The sequence below is a fragment of the Bicyclus anynana genome, chromosome 17 (assembly GCF_947172395.1).
Source record: "Bicyclus anynana chromosome 17, ilBicAnyn1.1, whole genome shotgun sequence".
NCBI lineage: Eukaryota > Metazoa > Arthropoda > Insecta > Lepidoptera > Nymphalidae > Bicyclus > Bicyclus anynana.
Genome location: NC_069099.1, coordinates 3,661,411 through 3,673,057, shown reverse-complemented (window position 1 = coordinate 3,673,057; position 11,647 = coordinate 3,661,411).

Here is an 11,647-nt window from a genome sequence, read left to right as displayed (position 1 = left end):
GATTTCGGTGCAAGCGATTCGAAGTTAAAGTTCTGAAATCAACTGTAACGCAATGAGTTAAGATATATTTTTGTGTGCAGCGCATTAGGGTTAAAAGATGCCTTATTGGAATTACAAAGCCTGCTTGCTCTAGATGCCAATAAAACATTCAAAACATGGCTCCGTTACAAAGTTGAAGCCATTTTCATTTTGGTATCAACGGCTCTCTCTTGTTGAGTATATTATTATCGTTTCTTCGTAATATTTGAGGTACACTTTAGGAGTTTATAAAATGTCGGGAAAGGACTAAATTACGATGACTAAATATCGGTATATCGTGGTATGTCTCAACTAGGTTCTAAGCATTATATCAGGGATGGTAAATACACAAAGTAACACTATCAATCAATACCGTTGACTTATTTCTACAGGTCTACCCTCTAATTACAATATTTATCACGCATAGCGCTGATACTATCAGACGTAAACCAGGATTAACTATCATAGGGCAGGTAATCAAGCATTCACGGGCTGGCAACCGCTAGTAGCAGGGTTAAAGGATCCTTTTACTACATGTAAACGCTCCCCTTCGTGTTGGCCTCCAGCTAAGTAACTAACAATGCAATGGCTTGACTATACGAATAACAGATTCATTCACTCAATGCTCGCACTCACTGCTAAACTGACTAGATCCAGCTAAAACGTTCAACTGAATAAACTTGAGATCTACCACGTGCTCTCTCCAAGATCGTCAGCTGACAGATGTCCACAGATAAACAACTGACAAATTAACGACACATACTTTGACGTTGCTAACAGATATCGCTATCAAATTAGTTACTCTAATGAATGTAAGATGGCACTGCTATCTAATATTCCGACAAGTTGTTTTGTACCAAAAATACAGAGGAGTAAAATTACATTAAACGAATAGAAGTGTTAACTTCCGATATAGGTTAACCCTTGGCTTAAATCACGCCTAATGGTAATTGAAGATGCAACCATTGGGCTTGTCTAGAATATGCCTATTCACAATTGATTTGAAGATACCTATAATATAGATGGTTGGGATAACGCTGGTCACTTAGCTTGTAGTTGTACTCGTTGTTACCACGAAGTCACTGACTAGGGAATGGAGACATGTTTTAATACACGAATAGTAAGTCCCGGCAGCCGCTGTGCCTCCGCTTTTTAAATCTCTGATAGATATATTTTCTATATTACGACATTCATATAAGCCTCGTGAATCACTCTAATCTAAACGAACGAACTGATCTAAACGAACATCCATTGGAAGCGACTTGATTTTATTATTCACTATACAATCTTATACAATCGTCGTCGTCGTCATCAACCCATATTCGTCTCACTGCTGAGCTCGAGTCTCCTCTCAGAATCAGAGGGGTAAGGCCAATAGTCCACCACGCTGGCCCAAAATTGGTAGACTTCACACACGCAGAGAATTAAGATAATTCACCCATAGGAATAGGGGAATAATATATATCACCCGAAGATAGTGTATCTTCCTAACAGTGAAAGAATTTTTAAATCGGTTCAGTAGTTTCGGAGCCTATTCAATGCAAAAAAACAAACAATCTATCTTTTCTCTTTATAATATTAGTACAGACTATGTAATTTAGACTTCTATACTAATATTATAAAACGGTAATGTTTTAGTGTTGCAGGAGTAATCTCTGGATCTACTAAACCGATTTTGAAAATTCTTTTACTACTAGAAATCAACATTATTTGTGAGATTTTGGCGGCCTCCGTGGTGCAGTGGTATGCGCGGTGGATTTACGAAACGGAGGTCCTGGGTTCGATCCCCAGCTGGGCAGATTGGGATTTTCTTAATTGGTCCAGGTCTGCCTGGTAGGAGGCTTCGGCCGTGGCTAGTTACCACCCTACCGGCAAAGACGTACCGCCAAGCGATTTAGCGTTCCGGTACGATGCCGCGTAGAAACCGAAAGGGATGTGGATTTTCATACTCCTCCTAACAAATTAGCCCGCTTCCATCTAAGACTGCATCATCACTTACCATCAGGTGAGATTGTAGTCAAGGGCTAACTTGTAAAGAATAAAAAAAAAGTATATAAGTATATTTTATTCCCGTATTTCCACGGAAACGGGAATTACACGAGTGAATCCGCGGTGCGTCGGTTAGTTTATAAAGGTTCTAATTGATTGAAAGTTTACTGTACATTGAACGCGACGACCGTAACGCAATAAAATTAGACGAAGCACTCTCCCAATGCACTTTAACATGTGCCGGAAGCTATAAATCGAGCGAGAGTAACCAAGCACAATCGCTTCGTACAAACTTACGATAAACAAATACACGGACTAATGTGACAACATTAAAGTTGTTTTTTTTATTTTTTGACAAGTTAACCCTTGACTGCGATGTCACCAGCCCTTGCATTCTCTAAAGTTACAGCAATGTGCCATTATGTTACAAGTTCTTCTTGGTGGTATTAATTAAGGTGGTATTAACATTCATTATTTATGTTATTGTATAGGGGAGGTTTTTTTTCCGGTTCGACAGCGACAGCGTTCCGTTACGACATCGTACTAACTAACTAACTACTAACTAAGTCGCTTGGCGGTACGTCTATGTCAGTAGGGTGGTAACTAGCCTCGGCCGAAAGTCATCTACCAGCCAGACCTGGACTAATTAAAAAAATCTCAATCGGCCCAGCCGGGGATCGAACCCAGGACCTCCGTCTTGTAAATCTACCGCGCATACCACTGCACCACGGAGGCCGTCCAATCAGCCGATCATATCAGCCGATGGACGTCCACTGCAGGACATTATCCTTTTGTAGGGACTTCCATCACGATCCTGAGCCGCCTGCATCAAGCGAATCAATGCGACTCAATTGATTTCGTCAGTCCACCTGATGGGCTTCGACCAACACTGCGCTTTCTAGTGGGGGTTCGCCAATCGAAGAGCCAAAGGATGTTGGGGTGCTAAGGCACTGGAATGGCGATCCCACACCGGAAATCGCAGTGTTGGTCGACCCCGGACTGGGTTGGCAAAGAACATCAAGCGTGTTACAGGGAGCTGGCGGTTCGAGACCGTTATGTTTTGAAGTCCATACAAGAGGCCTATGTCCAGCAGTGGACGTCCATCGACTGTTAATGATGATGATGATGATACCGCACTAGGTAACTCCAGTTACACTTACTTAAGTATAACTGTAGTAACTTCAGTTATACTTCATCATTATCAACCCATATTCGGCTCACTGCTGAGCTCGAGTCTCCTCTCAGAATGAGGGGTTAGGCCAATAGTCCACCACGCTGGCCCAATGCGGATTGGCAGACCTCACACACGCAGAGAATCAAGAAAACTCTCTGGTATGCAGGTTTCCTCACGATGTTTTTCCTTCACCGTTTGAGACACGTGATATTTAATTTCTCAAAATGCACACAACTGAAAACTTGGCGGTGCATGCTCAGGACCGGATTCGAACCCACACCCTCCGGAATCGGAGGCTGAGGTCATATCCCCTGGGCTATCACGGCTTTTTAAGTATAACTGTAGTTTTTTTGTAATCTAACTATTTTGTACTCGTATGTAGGAGGAGAAGCAAAACTTTCGACCTTCTTATAATGTGGTATGTCTAGCTCACACAGTCTCTCAGTCCAATAGGTTTTAGAGGAAAAGTTACAAATTATGGCGCACCAGACGAAAATGTTTTTAAAATGTGGTTTGACGATGCACAGCTGCGACTTGGCTGAGAATTTATCTTTGCAAATTAACTGTGTCTAAAGCTAGGAGCACACTCATGACCTGAGCAGACACTGTGGAAGGTAGGATGATTAAATTAAGCACCTGTTGTCTTCGACTAAAGATTTATTGCCTACTGATCTTATAGTTACTAGCGGACGCCCGCCACTTCGTCCGAATGGAATTCGATGTAAACTTTCAGAAGGGGGTGAAATAGTTTTCCCCATATATTTATATTTTCTCATATGTCAAGTATAAATATTCCACTAATCATTTTACAAACCTATAACTCAAATCATGAACGATTTATTAAAGAACTTCAGTAGGTAAAATTTTGAAAAATCTTGAATGTAATGTCATTAATTTTTTTATTTTTTTTTTTGCCAATAGGTACATATACCAATTTTTACAAATGTAACTTAAAAATAAGGACTTTTCATACAAACTAAATTTAATATTTGATAAAAAACTAAAAGTGAAAAATTATGTCCAACCGCTACAACAAATATAATCTTTTTAACATAAAAACTGAACCGACTTCAAAATTACAAAAGCCAAAATAACATCGTATGTGTTACATTTTGATCACTTTGAAGTCGGTGCGAACACAGTGATGCATTAACTAAAGCCGATATTAATAAGTGAGTAAATGAAATTAAGTAAAGTAGACGGTCCAAAATTGTATGGAGCCTAGGTCCAGTCATTGTACCCTAGCGGAAATAAAAGAAAATATTTTTTTTTAACAATTTTTGATTATACAAATCTACGAATTTACTTTAATGCTTTCGAAATAATATTAATTATCACAAATGCAACACTATTATGGGTAATAATGGCGAATTGATGACGTCTTCAATGCAGTAATCAATTTGACGTTTGCTGTCAATTGTCATGTCATAGTTGCTTTGAGGACGCCATCTTGATATAACTCAAAAACTTAGGTTTTGCTACCTTCTGATCAGTTTGAAGGCGGTGCCAATACAGTGTCATGTTTTAAATAAAGCCGTTTCTGAAAGAACTACAGAAATTTTGTAATTTAAATGGATTGAATTAAAACATCACTGGCTTGGCACCGCTTTGAAACTAATCAGAAGGTAGCACATAGGTAAGATGTTATTTTTTTCTTTTTAGTTTAGGTTAATTTTAGAGTTGAAAGTCGGTTGAATTTCTTTTATTAAAATTTTTTTTTTATTTAGTTACCTTTATTCATTTTAATAAATTTTAATAAGATCCTTGTATATTTTTAATTTTTATGATACAGGGTACATGAGTGGACCTAAAATGGACCATCTCCCTTTCCACATTTGTTCGCTTCAATTTTGATACGCTAGTGCCCCATCTCTAGCATAAAACATCATTAAATATACTCGTATCTATTCGTTTAATACACCAAACTAACATCCCATGAACAAATGTAGACTAAAAGAAAAAGCACATTTTTTCTAAATAAAAACCTTCCTGTTTACGAAATAATAAAACCGATCGATTATCTAAACCACCGTCAATAAATCATACACAGGCCACAGAATGGCTTCACATAATGGCTTGTATGGCTTAAACAAAACGAGATACGGCACCTTTATCGTGAACGAGCTTTGTTCCCATCGGCCCTCGATACAAGAGACATTTCGAGCTAACTGGCGACTTTTGTGGCAAAGTGGCTCGAGGGTCCTTCAGAGTGTGACGTCACACCTACACAGGGTGGGCACATGCAATCAATGGCCCTAAATGGCTAACAGAAGGCCACAGGGGACGTGGATTATTGATATATTTGTATCGTAAGACAATTTAGGCTGAAGCTGTAAATACTTATAATTGTTTTAACTTATTAATATTGTCAGCAAGGTTTATTCGCTAACGCACGATACACCAGGCAGCTAACTTCGGAACGAAGTGGAGTGAACATTGAAGTGATACAAGTTGCCTTCAAAAGTAAAGGTCACTGACGTCGTATGATATTCAAATGTTTAGTTAGCCAAACTATTGGACTGACGAGGCCTTTTAATAGTTCATCATTTTCAGCGAATTTTAGGAGCCCACTAAAGGGGTAGGCCGTCCTGATAAAGAGGATATGGAGCTTAGACCCGCCACGCTACTCCAATGCGAGATGGCGGGCTTATTCTAATAAAATTAAATACATTAACTACCTCTTGGAAGTGTCAGAAATACTCTTGGGAGTTTTCATCGAAGACTCTGGCATCGTTTAAGATATAATTAAATTGTGTTTAGTTTTACATTTTCATGTTCTATGCATTTCGTGCTGTAAATGATTTTCTTTATAACCAAAATCTCGTACAATCTAGCAACTCTTTTTAAACTGTAAATTGTTTGTAATTTGTGACTCTAATTTGTAATAAATGAGTTTAACTTCGTATGTGTGTTCTTTATTTGCAATATGTGAGTTATTAACCTCAGTAAAGTTGTAGACATTCCTTTCAGTAGTTTCTCTATTATAAATATCCCGTCAGATATAACGAAATATATATGAGATTTTATAGATGAGTTGCACACAGGTGATGTTCCGGGCGTTTAGTTTAATAAATACTTCTCATCAAAAAAATCGAAACAGTCCGCCTGAACAGTATTTGTGGACTATTTGGATTTTTTTGATGAGAAGTATAATCCTAAAGCATTTCCACAATCTCAAATCCAGATACCAGATACGTTTCCTGAATGAAACGTTAAGAAAGGTTCGCGACTGAAGCGTAAGGAAGCAAATAGCTCGCTGAATTGTTTTAGGGAAAAGGACGTTTCAAGTGTTGCGTAAATAGATTCGTCATATTATTTTGCTTTTAAACTGATTCCAACGGCATCATTGACAAAACTGTGTTTTTTTTCGAGTTAGGAATCTATAGATTTATTTCGAAATCTCAAAGAAATTTTTCGTTTTTTAATGTTTCCCTTAATAAACTAATACTATCTGTGTCTGATACGTCGTGATAGCCCAGTGGATATGACCTCTGCATCCGATTCCAGAGGGTGTGAGTTCGAATCCGGTCCGGGGCATGCACCTCCAACTTTTCAGTTGTGTGCATTTTATGAAATTAAATATCACGTGTCTCAAACGGTGAAGGAAAACATACCTGTGAAGGAAACCTGCATACCAGGGAATTTTCTTAATTCTCTGCGTGTGTGAAGTCTGCCAATCCTCATTAGGCCAGCTTGGTAAACTATTAACCTAAGTCTCTCATTCTAAGAGGAGACCCGTGCTCAATAGTAAGCCGAATAAAGGTTGTTAATGATGATGATAATTTATACGTAGCATTAAATTTACTTGACCACATTAAAATCATTTTCTTTTTCTTTTTCTTTAAAATTACTGTATTTACGACACGACGATTATTGTACGACACGGCCATAATGCCAATCGAGTACAAGTACCGGAACTGCAGGGTAATGTCATTTGTACGTTCGGTCACTAGGTGTATCTTGTGCCGACGAGGAGTGATTTTAAATTGAATTCCCGAGAATTACGAAGATTTTCCGGCAAAAATGGAGTATATCGGCGCTAGTAGTTGAAATTGGGTGGGTCTGTATCAAAGTGGCAGGTTGATTCTCTTTCTACGATCGCAAACGCTTCGAAAATTCAAAAAGAAAATTAGCTATCGACAGTTCACGTGATCAAGTTGTCGATCGGATCTGTCATTCTAATACATTTTTCTAGTTTTCGAAGCGTTAGCGTTTGTAGATAGAGAATCGATGTGCCACTTGGCTAGAGGCGCTGGTCTCTCTATATACACTGTACTTACGAGTAAGTAACGCATAATATACAATCTGCGTTACAAAATATCCACTGCGGTTACTTGCGGTTGCGGTGCGGTATGTGAAACTCTATAATTGACTACCGTACCTATGAGCCGTGAAAGCCCAGTGGATATGACCTCTGCCTACAATTCCGGAGGGTATAGGATCGAATCCGGTTCGGGGCATGCACCTCCAACTTTCAGTTATGTGTATTTTAGGAAATTAAATAACACGTGTCTCAAAAGGAAAGGTAAAGGAAAAAACATCGTAAGGAAACCTGCATACCTGAGAATTTTCTTAATTAATGTGTGTGTGAAATCTGCCAATCCGCATAGGGTGGTGTATTATTGGCCTAACTTCTCTCACTCTGAGAGGAGACTCATGCTCAGCAGTGAGCCGTATATGAGTTGATGACTACTACCTATAGTAGGAGCATAGATAAGGTAAGTAAAATGAGGTAAGTTTGACTACCGCACATGAGCGCTGGATTCTTACAGAAAACCGATGGTTAGCTCGAATTCCAGGCAATACTACAGTACTGTCGAAACAGCAAAAATAATAGATAAGATTCACCTTCATCAAACTAAGTGTCGCCGCACACGGGTCACACGCGACAGCCACAAACGCCACTACAAGAAGCAAGTAGGGGCCACAAAAGTAGCTAAGGCGCGCGACAGTTACTTGTGGCCGGTGGTCGACACTTGTGGTCGATGGCTACTGCTTTTTAACCCATACATGCAGTATTATAATCGCACGAGTGGCATGTTGCGACGTTTTGTGTCGGCGTTTAGATATATAGATATTCTTTATTTGCACACCACAAAGACAAATCACACAAAGACAAGTGAAATAAAAACACATTAAGAAGAGATCAGCATACAAAAGGCGACCTTATCGCTAAGTAGCGATTTCTTTCAGGCAACCTTCGGTTTAGGACATCAGCAGATGGCGTAAAACAAAAATACCCATAGTATTGGTAATACATATACATACAAATAATTTAAATCCTAATACATAAACAATATTACACAAATACCTACAATAATGAATAAAATAATATCATAATATACTAATAAATACATTATAAAGTCATATTGAAGAGAAATAATAGATACAGATCGACCTTACTGCACCAGATAGTGAGTCTTTGCGGCATTTTTAAAAAGTTTAGTGGCCGGTGCGGGCCACAAGAAGCGAGCAGTGCCGATTGTAGCGTGTGTCAACCGTGTTTGGCGAATTCATGTAAAATGTATGAAAACTACAGAAAATATGCCGGTAGCTGGTTTTGTGGTTGTGGCCGGTGGCCCGTGTGCGGGAGCTCTTACTGGCGTGAATCTGAGTTTTGCTATTTCGATGTCATCGCACTGCAGGTTTTTAACTGCACCGGTGGGGAAATGCCAATTATGATTATTTGCACGGCCGGCTCGCTCGCCGTGCCGGAGATATGCCGAATTAAATATTCGACTACCTATTACCTGCATCATTTTCTGAAGAGTAAATGTACAACTTTATAACCGGCCGACTTTTTTGACGGCCTCCGTGGCGCAGTGGTATGCGCGGTGGATTTACAAGACGGAGGTCTTGGGTTCGATCCCCGGCTGGGCACGTTGAGATTTTCTTAATTTGTCCAGGTCTGGCTGGTGGGAGGCTTCGGCCGTGGCTAGTTACCACCCTACCGGCAAAGACGTACCACCAAGCGATTTAGCGTTCCGGTACGATGCCGTGTAGAAACCGAAAGGGGATTTTCATCCTCCTCCTAACAAGTTAGCCCGCATCTTAGACTGCATCATCACTTACCATCAGGTGAGATTGTAGTCAAGGGCTAACTTGTAAAGAATAAAAAAAAAAATAACCTTTTTGAAGATGTTTACATGCTGATTTTTGTATTCATTGACGATACTTGACTATGAATGAAATTATAGATAGATAGATAGATAGATAGATATACTTTATTTGCACACCACAAAGACAAATACAAGTGAAATAAAAACATATTAAGAAGAGATCAGCATACAAAAGGCGGCCTTATCGCTAAGTAGCGATTTCTTCCAGGCAACCTTCGGTTTAGGAAAACTTAAGAACATCAGCAGGTGGCGTAAAAATAACCATAGTATTAGTAATTCACATACATACAAATAATTTACATCCTAATACATAAACAATATTACGCAAATACCTACAATAATGAATAAAATACATATCAAAATATACTAATAAATACAATTATAACAAGCCTATACAATTATAAAAGCTCAACGGTAAGAGTTCACACTCATTATCGAGAGATCGTGGGTTCGATCCCCGCCCTCTAGACTATTGTAGTACAGTAGTCCTAACTTAAGTTTTTCAGAATGCTTTTTTTTTTATTCTTTACAAGTTAGCCCTTGACTACAGTCTCACCTGATGGTAAGTGATGATGCAATCTTGAATGGAAGCGGGCTATACTAATAGCATTAACAACTGAGTCTTAGGGCCATAAATCATTTCTCTATATCTATCTCGCTTGCACTTATGGGTCTTATGGAGCCGTCTAGTGAAGGGTGTAACAATGAAAGACATATTATCGATAAGTAAAGTTTATTATCGTATCTTGTTCACAAAATTAAAAAAATTAACAATATTTGATTTAATATAATACATATTTCATATTATATAATTATTAACTAAATAAAATTAATCTTCATCTGAGTCTTCATCATCAGAATCTTCGTCTTCTGCCAAATTTATTATATATTAGTATCCATAGTGCGCAACGAGTAACACATGAATGTATTTATTTAATTGCAGTAAACACATTTATAGCAAAAAAAATACGCAATGCAATTACATTAGAAACCGACCAATCAGAATCGTCCAAATCATTATTGACTCATCATTAGCACGTGCGCAGGTAGCCGTTTATCGATAATTAGGGTGCGCAGGTAGGCGCGCTGCACATTCCTATCTTTTTTGACTTTTATGACCGGACGACTCAGATGATAATGCGCATACTATAGCGTGTTAGGAGTAGGATGAGGATCCACATCCCTTTCGGTTTCTATCCGACATCATATCGGAACGCTAAATCACTTGTCGGTACGTCTGTGCCGGTAAGGTGGTAAATAGCCACGGCCGAAGCCTCCCACCAACCGAATTCTCAATTCGACGGGTATGTTTTTTATGTTTGTTACCTCATAACTTCGTCATTTCCTAACCAATTTTAAAAATTATTTTTTTGTTTGAAAGAGTATACCTACTTCCAGATTAGTCTCATTAAATTTTTATGAAAATCAGCTTAGTAATTATGTGTGTGTAATTAAAGTAACGAAACTGTCCGTACTGTGGCGCTTTCTTCACTATGCACACACACTAAAAACACAAAAATCACAAAAATAAACTAAAAAGCGAAAAATAACATCATATGTGCTACATAGCTCTTTATAATATATTAGTAAATATAGAGTATATTATAATATGGTATAGAGTATTCGTTTAGCCGTGTTAGCCACTAAACCCAACTTTAGCTAACATTAAGTGACGACGTAACTTTAAATGCAAAATAACAATAATTAAGCCCATACCTTTCCAGCAACGAAAATCACTATACAGTGATAACTTAAAAAAAAAATAACACGTAGGATATGATTTAGTGAAATCTGACGTATTTTATGAAAGCGGTATCCGGCATTTTTCAGAAAATACTCGGTTATCCAATTTTCAGCACGAACGGAAATAGAAAATTACCAGTGTACGTAGAAGAATGGTGCCGTGTGGTATATTCAGTTGGATTTTTGCTGCAGAACTAATTTAGGTCGGGAAAACTTAAGGGTTGTCGCTCATTAATCAACAAGCCGAACAAGCAGCAACATCGTGTGATTTCTTATGAATTTCTTAATGCACTAGCGCCATGTCATTCTTCATTTGTTTAGAGATGTCTTCAGGCAGGTGGACCTCTTTGAAGCAGTTGATAGAGTCATGCATTTTATCATCATCATCATCATCATCATCATCATCATCATCATCATCATCATTTTTTTTTATATTCTTTACAAGTTAGCCCTTGACTACAATCTCACCTGATGGTAAGTGATGATGCAGTCTAAGATGGAAGCGGGCTAACTTGTTAGGAGGAGGATGAAAATCCACACCTCTTTCGGTTTCTACACGGCATCGTACCGGAACGCTAAATCGCTTGGCGATACGTCTTTGTCG